This window comes from Myodes glareolus, chromosome 6 (genome assembly GCF_982192425.1).
Source record: "Myodes glareolus chromosome 6, mMyoGla1.1, whole genome shotgun sequence".
In the NCBI taxonomy this organism is placed as follows: Eukaryota; Metazoa; Chordata; class Mammalia; order Rodentia; family Cricetidae; genus Myodes; species Myodes glareolus.
The window spans coordinates 23,650,971-23,664,902 of record NC_142031.1 but is presented as its reverse complement, the minus strand read 5'-3'; the positions used below and the strand labels follow the sequence as shown (position 1 = coordinate 23,664,902).

At 44.2% G+C, this 13,932-nt stretch overlaps 1 protein-coding gene across 2 annotated transcripts in view; it reads right to left on the bottom strand.

The window, feature by feature from the left end:
- The window catches only part of Rab7a (RAB7A, member RAS oncogene family), a 55,626-nt gene extending 44,358 nt beyond the window's left edge, over positions 1 to 11,268 (bottom strand). Inside the window, exon 1 of one of the 2 annotated variants that reach the window (XM_048416623.3) lies at positions 11,127 to 11,268. The gene's annotated coding sequence lies outside the window, so the exon portion shown is untranslated. Of the gene's footprint in view, positions 1 to 10,303; positions 10,448 to 11,126 lie in introns of those variants that run through there. The other variant, XM_085690603.2, reaches the window with a different exon arrangement.
- Positions 11,269 to 13,932: the final 2,664 nt, after the last annotated feature.

Genomic DNA, 13,932 nt, shown 5'->3' with positions numbered 1-13,932 from the left:
TAAAGCTTAAAGTATTTAACATTTTTTCTCATTTGTTAAGTGGACAAGACAATTGACACCTGTGTGAGCACAATCCCAAACTATAACTGTTAAGTACAAACCTTCCTGAGGCCCCTTGGCAATGGAAACAATTTTTAAGATTGTGTGAATACTGTATCTTAAGGAAATGATTGGATAAGTGGCAAAAGATAAACACTGAATTCTTTTAATTTATTTATGTATATGGGTGTTTTGTATATATGAATGTCTGTGCACCACATGTATGCCTGGTACCTGAAGAGGTCAGAAGATGGCATCAGATTCCTGGAACTTGAGTTACCAGTTATATGGGTGCTGGAAATTAAATACAGAACCTCTGGAAGAGCACCAAGTGGTCTTAACCCTTGTACCATCTCTCTAGCCCCCTGAATTCTTTCCTTGTAGGGTTAGAACGAAAATGTTCTTTAGAGGATGGCAAGTGCACTTACTTATCAGAGTCATTAAAAACAGCATGTAATAGATGAGGGATGTGGGTCAGAGATCCACCACCTACCTCTCAGATGCATGAGATCCTGGGTTTGCTCCCAGCACATCAAAAACAAAAACCAGCGTACATTACAAGGATTTCTATGCATGGTAGAATTTTTACAAAGCTACAGAGTATGTACTATGTGATCCTGCTTTAAAACAGCTCTGAGGGGGTTGGGGTTGGAGAGATGGTTCAGTGGTTAAGAACACTGGCTGTTCTTCCAGAGATCCTGAGTTCAATTCCCAGCAACCACATAGTGGCTCACAATCAATCTGGTACTCTCTTCTGATCTGGCCTGCAGACATACATGCAGACAGAACATTATATACATAATAAACAAATCTTTTAAAAAGGAGTTCTGAATAATCCCCACATTGTCCAAATGGACTTTCATATTACCAAGGCAGAGTGGTGCAGGCCTGTAACCCTAGCAATTGGGTAGCAGAGTTGGAATTACAATTTAAAATCAGCCTAGTCTGCACAGTGAGATCTTATCTCTGAAAAAGATTTCTATACTGCTTTTGTAATTTATAAACAATCTGAAAGGGCGAATATCAGGTCATAAGGTCATGCTTTCCTCTCACAAAGAAGTAAGGCAAAGCTTCAAGCCAGTCGTTTGAAAATGGTTAACAGGAAGGAAACCCGGTGGTATATTATATACTTCTGTAATCCCAATAAGAGATTCAAGGACAACCTGGGTTGCAAGAGACTCTATCTCAAAAAAAAAAGAGTAAAAAATAAAAAAAATAACAAAGTTCTATGACTAAGAGCCAGAAAGTACTGAAAATACTATAAGATTTTAAGAACAGGTAATTGTTTTGGTTTGTTTTGTTTTGGGGGGGTTCTCTGTGTAATCTTGGCTATCCTGGAATTTGATGTTTTAGACCAGGCTGGCCCCGGACTCACAGAGATCTGCCTGTCTTTGCCTCCCAAGTGCTGAAATTAAAGGCATGATTCAATTCAACTCAAGAACAGGTAATCTTGTATTAGACCTTGAAGTCCTGCTTAGGGAAGCATCTGCAATCCTACAGCTTCTGATCTACTCACTCCACAAACTTACATGTATTTCTTCAACCACCAAACATAGCAGATATATGTAGGCGGAGACTGCTCATTCGTTTCTCGACTACTCAGACCAGATTAATCACACAGAAACTATTAAATACAACACTGTTTGACCTATTAGCTCAGGCTTATTAATTAATTCTTACATCTTAAATTAACCCATTTCTATTAATCTGTGTATTGGCACAAGGCTGTGGCTTACTGGTGCTAAGAGTCCTGCAGGCGTCTCCTTCAAAGGCTACATGGCGACTCTGATTCTGCCTACTCTCTCTAAATATCCCTTTCAGCCTGGCTATATTCTGCCCTGCTATAGGCCAAATCAGTTTTATTCATCAACCAATAAAAGCAACACATATACAAAAGGACATCCCACATCAAATATACATGTATATTATTTAATCAAAAGCTGGTTAGGGATGGCCAGAATGGCAGACCACGCCTTTAAACTCAGCACTCAAAGGATAGATAAAACCACCTCAAACAAACAGAGTTAGAGGCAATCCTGGTAAAACACACCTGTCATCCCAGAACTCAGGAGGATCAAGGCAGGATGGCAGACTGGATGTCATGTGGCTACAGAGGAAAGGTAGCATTGGGACTGCCTTACTAGGCAAAGGGACAAAGCCAGGAAGGCCAACACTACCAATATGTGAAGGTCTTAAACCACAGGCAATGAAAAAGAAGGGTTCTACAGACAGGGAAGAAAAAAGACCTAAGGAATACTTGAAGACTGTTACACTTAATCCCTAGAATAAATCTAGTTTGGAAGGCAAGTCTTGATTCAAAGAGGCAGGTCACTTCATAAACAGAGCTAAACTTCCAAACCAGGCCTGGTGGCACCTACAATCCCAGCAACGAGGAGGCTGAATCATGAGGGCTGCCAAGTCTGGGACAGAGACCCAGGTTCAAATAATGCCCAAATATATAATGCAGAACTAAGCTCCTCTCAGCTTTTAAGTTAACCACCTGCCTGGAACAGAAAGGCTTATTTCTCTCAGTCACTTCAACTGATACTAGTGTTTCCAGCCCTGGGCCTGCTGGATACAGAGTAGGATCACACTTCAGGACGCCTTCTATGTTGTGACTTCCTAGCCAATGAGCCACAAGCATAAGTGATGAGTCATTTTTGGCCTGAAACAATTCCCTCTAGGTCCAAGAGCCTTTAGCAGTTTGTTCTTCCTTTGTCCTATCATAGACACTCCTTCAGGAGTAAGGAGGATGCAGGGCTAGCATTTAGTTCAGTGTAGAACACTTGCAAGGCCCTGGGTTCTACCGAAGAACAAAAGGGGAAGGGAAGCGAGTGGGCCTATTATTTCAAGTACAAGGCCATTCTGGATTAACAGCGCAAGGCTCCTCTCAAAACAAAATAAAATGAAAGGAATCCTGGCAGCAAGCTAAGAACCATGTGCTATTTATTGTACATTCAGAGGTTGTTACAAAGCATAGCCTCACCTGTTATCTGATAATGCTTCAAAGGTCACTACCTAGGAATTTACACATCACAAAAACAGAACAGCGAGTATAGCCAACTGGTTTCATTTTTTGAGACAGGGCTTCTCTGTGTAGCCCTGGCTATCTTGGAACTTATTCTGCAGACCAGGCTGGCCTCAATCTCACATAGATCCACCTGCTTCTGCCTCCTGAGCGCTGGGACTAAAGGTGTGCACCACCACACACCTGGCTTGGAGAGCTGGCTTTGAATTGGTAAAACACAAAGCATGAAATTAAGGAAGGCAGATCTTCACTGAAGATGCTATTCTCACATTAGGGTCACAGGGTCTTCTGCAAACTTAGACACTTGGTGCTAGATCCAGACCCTCTACGTAGTAGTTTCACAATACTGAAGATCTCTTTGGAAGAAGAAAAGTGACATGTCAAGAAATTTAATTTGTGAAGCTTAAATGATGCAATGTACAGACCGTTCACACTCTGTTCCAGGTATCATATTCCCACGGGGAAGAAAAAAACAAAGGCAACTTTCAATAAGCAAGTTCCTTGAGCCGGGCAGTGGTGGCACACGCCTTTAATCCCAGCATTCAGGATGCAGAGGCAGGTGGATCTCTGTGAGTTCAAGGCCGGCCTAGTCTACAGAGTGAGTTCCAGGACAGGCTCCAAAGTTAGAGAAACCCTGTCTCGAAAAACCAATTAAAAAAAAAAAAAAAGGCAAGTTCCTTGGAAAGTATTTCTTGCTAAGAGGTTTTGCCCTTCTTATAGCTCTCAGTTTTTTTTTGTTTATCGTGTTTACTTTTTTGGTGGGTGGGGGTGAGGAGGGAAGGGAGGCACTTGCAGCTTGCATTTGCTGGTCTCCATCATATAGCAGTATCTCCAAAGCTGTCCGAAGTTAAAATTTTAAACCTAGAACTAAATAAGTGACAAGGGTGATAGTGGTTTTTTGGCTAGGCAGGCAGGCTATAAACAGATAGCTAGTAACACAGGCAGGTCTGTAAGAACTGTTTTCAACAGTTCCAGGCATCATAGACTCTGTAAACAATGACAGCTCGGCCATAAGTTCCTAAAAGGAACTCAAACAGCTGGCTGGTTGAAGAGGAAAATCAAATTGAGACTCTTCTTCCATCTCTATTCTTCCCATTTTTAACCTACTGTGAAAGGCATCTGAGGTGGGATTATAGCTCAGCGGTAGAGTACTTGCCTAGCTCCTATGAGGCCCCTGGTTCGACTGTGATAATAAGTTATCACAACAAAGGCATTTCTCTCCCAGAACTAGGACATATCCAGCTGCTTCTTTTTTTCCAAGACAAGGCTTCTCTGTGTAACAGTCCTGGCTGTCCTGAAACTTGCTTTGTAGACCAGGTCGGCCTCAAACTCAGAGATCTGCCTGACTCTGCTTCCAAGTGCTGGGATTAAAAGCATGAGTCATAACAGCCCAGCTATCCAGACTCTTCAATACAGTCATGAGCTTCAACAGAGAATGTCTACATAATGGCACAGCATTAACATCGGTGGCACCTCTTAGCCACAATTCCGGCCTTCCCACTAAGTCACACTTCCATGCCAACATTATCCAAAAATTCACTGAGGTCCTCTCTCCCTACTTTAGTCATCAAAGAACTTTAACATTTTCTTTAAGCTATCTCTAGGACTCTCACCTTCCTGGTTCAACAATTACTCCTGAATCTACAGGGCTCTTAATTTTACATTACTCGCAGATGCTGGCAGCCTTTTCTTATGGAAGACAATAAAAATCTAGCAAATTAACTACCAGTCCAGAAACTAATCACATACTACCAAAAGTAAGTTACTCTCAAGAGTTCCAGGTGCAGAATTTAAAAGCTTTAAAGGGGGCAGAGATTTGGGAAGAAGCAAAGACATATAATATTTCAAACTAAGATCTGCTGTTCAAAGCTCAAGATCATTCAGCCAAAAAAACTGGCAGCCTGATGCCAGCGAACACCTACCTGAAAATCAGCCACTGACATATGCATGAGGAACTTCAGCACTTTAAGGACAAACCATCAGACCAACAGACTCTGAAGGCAAGTACCCTCTGCTACGACAAGCTATACTCTTTGGGTCAAACTCAGAGATAGGTCAAGATCAAAGATCATAAAAGCAAAGAGACCACATGAATAGCCATGGAAGGCTTCTCTTCACTCACCACACTGAAGTCATTCTGGTTTTCTAACCTCAGAACATTCATCATTTCATTACTTATTTTCTTTTCTGAGGTGCTACGGGATCAAGCCTAGGCCCTACACACGCTAATCAAACATTCCTCAGCCTTCACCTCTAACAGGTAAGTAACACTGTTAGTAGTCTCAAACTAGAAACTATCTCTCTTGCCCACTCCAGGTCTCCCTGCATTGGAAAAAAGGGGAAAAAGAGGGCCACAAAGGGTCAGGTTCTGTGAGCAGTGGCCCTGTCCACTACAGTGAAACAGCTAAATTGTGACCTGCCCCAAACCTCCACACCCATTCATACACTGCAAGTCTAGCTCCAATTCAGAATGGGACTTACTGCAGGGTAGGGTCTTTAAAGGGGTTACAGGTTAAAGAGGTCATTAGAGTTGGCCCTTATTCAGTTTGACTAAGGAGGAGGTCAGGACACCACACAAAAGAGGACAATGATTTAAAGGGCAGGGAAGAGGCTTCAGAAGCCCTTTCTGTCCGTCTGCAGCTCAGGTGCATAACCTCCAGAGTCATAAGGGAATACACTGCTACTATTTAAACTACTGAATTCATGGCATATGAGCAGACACATTGCCTAAAACCCAGCCTTTCCACTTTTATTTATTCATTTATATTTTGAATAGAGGTGTTCTTGCACTATTCAGGCTGAACTTGAACTCCTGGGCTCAAGAGATTGCTCTGTATCAGCCTCCAGAGTAAATGGAGATGCACACCACACCACCAACTCTACTTAATTTAAACATTTTAATCACATAATGGACTATTATTGTGCAATGAAAATGGAATTAAAACTACACATTACTCAAGGTTTCAGAAAAGTCAAGGAAACCAGATAAGAGGAAAGACTGCACAGTGGATAATTCCATTTACACAAAAGGATCCAAACCAAGCAAAATTAGTCACTGTGTTAGAAATCAGCTGCAGCTGGCTTCATGTTCTGAGCGTGGGAGTGGGGTAGGACGGGGGCTGGAGGAGATGTTCAATAAATAGCTTTACAGAGATGAAAAAAAGAAAGAAAACCCTCAGTGGAGTTAAGAACAGTAAGGAGATAATGGCTTGAAAGAGGCACAAGCAATCTTTAAAGTTTGTGAAAACTCTTTAAACTGCTCATCTACATTTATTTTCATACAGATATTTGCCTATTTAAAAAGTGGGCCACACATGGTAGTGCACACCTTAATCCCAGCACTTGGGAGGCAGATGCAGGTAGATCTGGCCTTGGGTGAGGTCCAGAACAGTCAGGGCTACACAGAGAAACCCTGTCTGGAAATAAATAAACAAACAAACAAACAAACAAATAAATAAATAAAATTAAAGTATATATTTGCAGAAAGAAACTAGTAGGTAGAAAATCACAAACGTTTCTTCTTTCTAGTTCCTACCTTAAAAAATATCTAAGTAGTTTAATAATTAGCAAAAAAAGATGTAGCTTTAAGTAAATTAGTAGAAGAAAGGCACATCTGCATAAGAGGTCAACTACTAAGGTCTTCAGGGAACATGTGTGATGGAGAAGGCAGGATGGCACTCCACTCTAGCTGGGCCACCCAACCAGTCACTACCATCTCAACAAGAAACACCAGGCTGTGAGCATAAAATTACATTCCCTGGAACCCATAAGTAACACACAAATATTAGACGGTATTTACAGAAGACGCTGGGTAGGAGGGTTTCTACAAGTCAACAATGCTCTTCCAGCAGTCAGTGACAAAATAACACAGGTTAAAGCACTTTTCCCCTAGACAGGGTCCTGGAACTATGTAGACCAGACTGGCCTCACTCAGAGATTCACCTACTGTGATTAAAGGTGTGTGCCAACACACCCAGGCTGCTTTAAAAAGAAAGCAGGGGGTGTCCTCAACTATGTTGCCTTGGCTGGTCTATAACTCACTATGTAGATCAGGCTGGCCTCAAACTCAAAGCTTCACCTGTCTTCCTCCCAAAAGGTATATGCCATCACACCCTAGAAACAGTTCTACGAGGAACTGCAAAGATGACTTAGAGCTACTTCAAGGTCCCCAGATCTGGTAAGTGCTTGGAGAATTGTTGGCCAGCTGACCAATCATTATATCTAAGAGACACAGTGATGGATGTCTACAGTTGCAGCACTTAGGAAGAGAAAAAAGGATCAGTTTAGTCACCTTTAGCAATTTAAGGATTTAAGGCTAACCTGGACTACAGAAGTTCCTATTCAAAAGATGTACCTGGGTTGTGTGTGTGTATGAGCACCAGTACATTATTTTTTAAAGATGAATTCATAGTAGCTTTGTCATTGTGTGCTCAACTCAAACTAAAGTTTACGAAATTGAAGTCAACCTTTTAAAAAAATCACACTGACACACAGACTCAAACAAACGGTGTTAACCATTTTAATTTTTATTACTATGTATTTTTATGTTATTTTCATACATGTATATCGTGCACTTCGCTCATGTGCAGTAACTGTTATAGGGCTCCTGAAGTCAAGTGAGCTTCCTGAAGAAGTCATCTTCACTTAATGTCTAGGGAGTGTCAAGAACCTCCTTCACTCTGCCTGGCAGCATCATAAGCAAGGTTGAGTGAGAAGCCGACCTAGCTGTGCAATCCCTACTGACTGTTCAGGTCCTCACGCTGCCTCAGATCTGCTCTGTGCCAACACAGGCAATCCTAGGAGACCAGGAAGTGGACAACAGAATCAAACATCTCCAAAGCAGTGATGACATCACCAAAACAGAGCTCTGGCTGGATTCCCACCCTGTGCATTAATTACTGCATCTTAAAGCATATGAACAAGGCCAATACAGCATGTCACTTCACCACTGGAGCCAAATCCCAAGTTCTCTTCCTTCCCAACGGGGACATTTTCCAAGTAGCTCCTCTTAAATTTGGTTTTGGAATCAGAGTGCAGCACTACAAGTGGAGCTGGTCAGGGAGTCTTCTAAAGCCTGTTTCAATCCCACCCATCACAGCAGCTCTGCAGACCACTGCTCACAGATACCGTTTAAAGTCTGGCTCTGGTTTTGTTTTTTATTTGCACTTTAAAGCATAAATGCAAGTGCTCTCCAATCTTTAATGTTGTCTAAAAGGTGAAAGATGTGAGGACTCAAGAGAACTCTGCAAATGTCTCTGCAGCAACTGCAGGCAGTACAGCACCCAGACCACAGAGCAAGAGCACAGACCAGCACAGGTAAGGATCTGGGAACAGAGTGAGAACCCCAGTGGAGCAAAAGGCAGGAGCCAAAACATAACGGAGCTTCAGGACCCTTCCAAAGGGGACCCAGCTCCCAAAGGAGCTGCTGGTAAACCCAGATTAGGAGGCCACCTCCTCGTTACTTCCCCAGGGAAACTGTTATTATCTCGGCCATATCTGCTGACTTGGATGAATATCATAGAAAAAAAAAATGAAAGATCCATGTCAGACCCAGGGAGGCTGGATGAATGGATGCAGAAGATGCCTAGTGGACCTCAGGGTCTGGGTTTGCACCGTATTTTCACAGCAAGCTTGACAGCAAATGTAAGGTTAAAGGATTACTAGTGCAAGATCTCTTTGAAGATGGAGTAACAACAAATCCAAGGACCAAACTTTCCTGCCTCACTTGGTGGTGGAGCCAGAAACTGATTCACAGACCGTTTCCTACAAGGTCTGTCCTCTTACAGGGTTAGGACCTCTGACTGTAAGGTACAATTGGCACCAAAAAAAAGAAAACCAGGAAAGTCACTCACAGGGCTGCCAACAATCACCTGGAAGACTACACTAATAATACTATTTTCAGAGGTGTCTCAGCCCCACTCTCCTGTGTTTACTCATGGAGATCTACCTTCAGAGTAAACCTGGCCTTAAAGGAAGGAACCAGAAAGCTGCAGGAAACAGAGGGCACTGGTTTGTTTCTTTGTCTAAATCCAGACTGCAGCACGAAGTCTGGCAGGAGCTACATTAGGCTTTTTGTCAGCTGACAAGGAAAATCCAGCATATCAAATGTGCCTTTGCTCACACACTACAGTGTACTGTACCAAGTGGCATCATTTCCCCGGGAGGGAGGACAAAAATATCACTTACAACAAAAAAGGAATCAAATTTAGTGTTGATGGTTACTCTTCGTAAGATGTGATCAGTCATAAGCTATAAGCTGTAATTTGATCCCCTCTTTCAGAAGCAAACCATACAAACACTGTTCCTAAAGCTCACAAAGATGGGGGCTAAAAATGGCTCAGGCGCTTTCAAGTATAAGGACTTGAGTTCAGAACCCCTGGACTCACATTTCAATCAAGAAAAAGAAAAAGCTAGGTGCAGAAGCATCTGTAACCCCAGAGCGGGGCGAGGGGAGAGGGACTGAGTTCACCAAGCCTACCCTACTTAGCAGTGGATGAGCTTCAGGTTAGTAAATAAACACGGCCTCAAAAAAAGTTGAACATTTAAGTAAAGACACCCAATATCAATCTCCACACATGCACACAAGCATACACTACACACAAAAAGTTGGCAAATATTTCAAGCTGTTTGCCAGAATACAATACTTTTGGATGTCTGATTCACCTAAAAAACCAACCACTTTCTACAAAAGCCCCACATTCTTTCTAACAGCCCAGTCATCCCAAAACAGAGTTCTGAATTGTGAGGCTCACCGTTTTACAATTCCTGGAGGCCAGGACCCATGCCTGTCTCCCTGAGTCAGGACCCAGTAATGCCTGACACATACACGATGGAAGAAAACATTTCCTACAAGAAGGTGCCAGCCATTCCTTACGTGTACCAAGTTGGGAAACAATGGTAAACGCCAGGCACTCTAGGATACCAAACTTTAGCTCGGTCAGCTTCAGAAGTAGCTGTAACTCACTTGCCAGCTCTTGAACTCAATTCTGAACCAACCCTCCCAAGCTCGAAGAAAAACATACTAACAGGAGATTTTACTGACCCAATCATGTGGGTCATCAGCTGATGTCACAAGGAAGAGACAAGAGTCTGTTCTTTGGGAAGGCAAAAGACAGTATTTTCAACAAGCTAGGCACCCAACAACTCTTACAGAACGGAAGGTGCACACGGCAGGCATGCCAGACCTGACTCAAAGAAAAGACCTGGATGTGAAAACTATTCAAATCCAATACATACCTTGCCAGAACTCAAATCTTCTGATTCGGTGACACTACACTGCCAGGATACGCCTTGTAAGTCACAACTGCCAATGCAACCCGGCTTTAAGGTAGGACAAGAGGCTCTCAAATGACATCACTAGACAGGAGGTGGAGGGGGGTGCTGATGGACAGATAACAGGTGGCAAGCTCTGGAAGCACCTAAAGCAGAAGAGGCCAGAGGCCAGTAGATGGCTAAGAAGCCTGAGTGTCGACGCTTTGGTCTCTCTCTGTGTAACTTATCAGCGGTGTGACCTTGGATGAGTGACTTAACCTCTCTGTTCTTTGATTTGTCTGTAAGTGGACACTGCCTCGGTGCTTCGGAGGGCTGCTGGGAGAATAGGGCAACCTGTGCGGTCTTGCCACGCAGCCCAGGCAAACGAGAAATCCGAAATCTTCCCAACGTTACTCTCCACATTCGCACGATTACCAGTCAGGAGAGCACCAGGCCTTCTGAGAGACACTCAGGAGGTCCTGCCCCCTGGGACTTCGAAATACGATCTACCGTGCAGGACCCTGAAAGCTCCTGTCTCCCGGTGTCCGCGGCGGGCCGGGGCATGTGACGCGCCTGGCAGCGCTGCCTCGGTGGCCGGCCGGTACCTCTTCCCAGCCAGCAGAGCTGCCGCCGAGGACGCGCGGGGCCCAAGGGTTCCCGTACCCGCCGCCCGCCGGGTCACCCCGCGCCCTCCGACCTCCGCCCGCCGGGCGCCGCCCCGCCTGGCCCGGCCCGGCTCTCGCCTAGGACGCCAGGCCCGGAGGCCGGGGCCGCGGCGGGGGAAGGGCGGCCCGGGCCTGCCACTCACCGCGGGGTCCGCCGAGGAAGAGACACAACGCAGGCCGCGACACAGAGTCCGACTCTGGTTCCAGCAGGATCCTCGGAGCTGCCCAGCCCCAAACACCGTAGCCAACGCCGCCGCCTCGGGCTTTATGGCCAAAGCTACGGCCTTGCTCCCACTTCCGCCACCGCCGCCGCCCCGAGCGGAAGTGCCTGTCACGAGACACTCGACGCCAGGAATTTGGGGGGAGGAGCCCCGCCTCCACTTTGCGTCACGTTCCGGTCGCGTCAGACCCTGGCCGGGCGTCTCGTAGGGTAAATATGGCAGTCTCCAGATGGGGGCTGCCATCTTTGGGGGTGTTGCGGAAGATGGAGCACGCCATATTGGGCCGAGAACTGATAAAGCAGTCGACCCTTATTACACCACACACACACACACACACACACACACACACACACACACACACACACACACACACACACACACACACACACACACACACACACACACACACACACACACACACACACACACACACACACACACACACACACACACACACACACACACACACACACACACACACACACTCCGTTCCTATAAAGAACGCTGAAGTAGAGAAAGTCACTTGGCCTTTCCGGAAGACGATGGTCAGTCAGCCATGTGGCAGGCAGCTATCCAGGGTCTTCTGATCCCACCGGCTGCAACCTCTAAGATGAATGGAAAGGATTGACTACAGTGTCCTCAATGCGAGACCCCGGGATGAACTAAATGTATTTAGATACCTGGGCAGGATAGATGATCCAGGAAAATGGAAAAAGAGCTAAGGGGTTGCTGAACTGAAAAGAGACACACAGAAGGGTGATTGTGGCGGCACAGGCATGGAATTCACCCCAGGGAGGTAGAGGCAAGAGAATGGAAAGACTAGGCCTAAAATTTAGTCATAAAAGAGGTCCAATAAAGACAGACCAGACAGATCTCTCAATAGTTCCAAATCCCCTCCCTAAAACCCAAAGGACCAGTGGTCGTCAACCCTAGACCTCTGGAATTCAATTAAAGGCCTGAACTCTGATTAGCCTCAAGCCTTCAGAATTCTGGGTTACCTGTCTCAAAAAACAAAAACAAAACAAAACAACTCTAGGGTTATAGGCTCTGCCACTGTATTTTTCTAGTACCTTGTATAATAATTCGATTTCTAAGGGACTACAAACTCATTCTCCAGGACCGGTACCAAGGAATCCCTTTGTGCTAAGACAACCTCTCAAGGGTTCCGTCATTCCCCAACATCTCAGGCTGAGAAGAGAGCACCCAACACATGAATTCTAGGGAGATTCACTTGAGCCAAACACTGAGATGGAAAATCCCCATGAGATGTGGAAGTGGCAGATGGTTTGGTCTGAGGCAGAGATGGGATAGTTAGGCTTGAGGGGGCCTCTGATGAAAATAAGGATTTGGGCATACAATAAATTGTTCATAGAGAGTAAATAGAAGTGTGTCCTTCCAACAAACTGTTGACTGAGAACTTAGTACATGCTAGACATCTGTAGATCCTAAGGAATAGAGAAAAACAAGACATTTCTTATATTTTTCATTGTGAACCTAGCCTTTAATGGCTGAGCCAACTCTCCAGCCTGAAAAACCAAATAAATAAATAAATTGAAAAGACCTTTCTGCTAAGATCCTCACCACTTGATATAACAGACAGTGTTTAAATAAAAACACACGGTGAAATTTTTGCTTAGATTTCAACAGTTAAGTGTTACTTGGCCATTCAACTGAATACTTTGGAACTATAAAAAAGAACAAGAACAAAAGAAGTTATGTGATCTTTTTTTGTGTGGGGGGGTGAGTTATAATGAATATTTCTCTGTCCCAGCCAGTGCTCAAATAATAACACAGAGGATTCTTGTTAATTATGAATGCTTGGCCTTAGCTAAGACTTGTTTCTAATTAGCTCTTATAACTTAAAATAGCCATTTCTATTCATCTACATGCTATCACATGGCTTGTGGTTTCTCCCTCTCCTTCTGCACATCCTGTTTCCTCTGCATCCCACTGGCAACTAGCCCTTTCTTGGCGACTAACCCTTTCTTCTTCCCTATACTCTATCTGTCCTGAAGCCCCACCTATACCTCCCGCCTAGCTATTGATTCTTAAGCTTTTTATTAAAACAGTCACAGTGATGTATCTTTACACAATGTAATCAAACATCTCACAACAAAAAGCCAGGGTAGAATAAACTCAGACTTCAGCAACTAGTAAAAGTGGTTATCTAGCTTCCCTATTAAAACTGGAAAGGGAAGTAGGACCTTATGAATGACTGGAATAAAGAACTGGTGATAAAGTCAGACTTTCCACAACTGTAGGGATGTGGGAAGTTGGTTCACACTCCTGTCTCTCCAAATCATCTTGGGCATAGCGTCACCCTCCACATGACAGATAGACCAGCAGTCAGGAAGCAAAACTGGCTAATAACACTGACACACATGACCGTGAGGCCCAACAGGAACTGCTCAAACATAAAGCAAAATCACCTTTCTCTAACTTGTACAGTACATGGTCTATACTTGTATTGATACAGCCATATATGTCACTCTTAAAAGTTTATGTATTTTCATGCTGGGCAGTGATGGTGTATGCCTTTAATCCCAGCACTCAGGAGGCAGAGGCTGGCAGATCTCTGTGAGTTCGAGGCCAGCCTGGTCTATAAGAGCTAGTTCCAGGACAGGCAGGGCTGTAACACAGAGAAACTCTGTCTTAAAAAACCAAAAAAAAAAAAAAAAAAAAAAGAAAAAAAAGGTTTATGTATTTTCAGAACAAGGGAGCAAACACC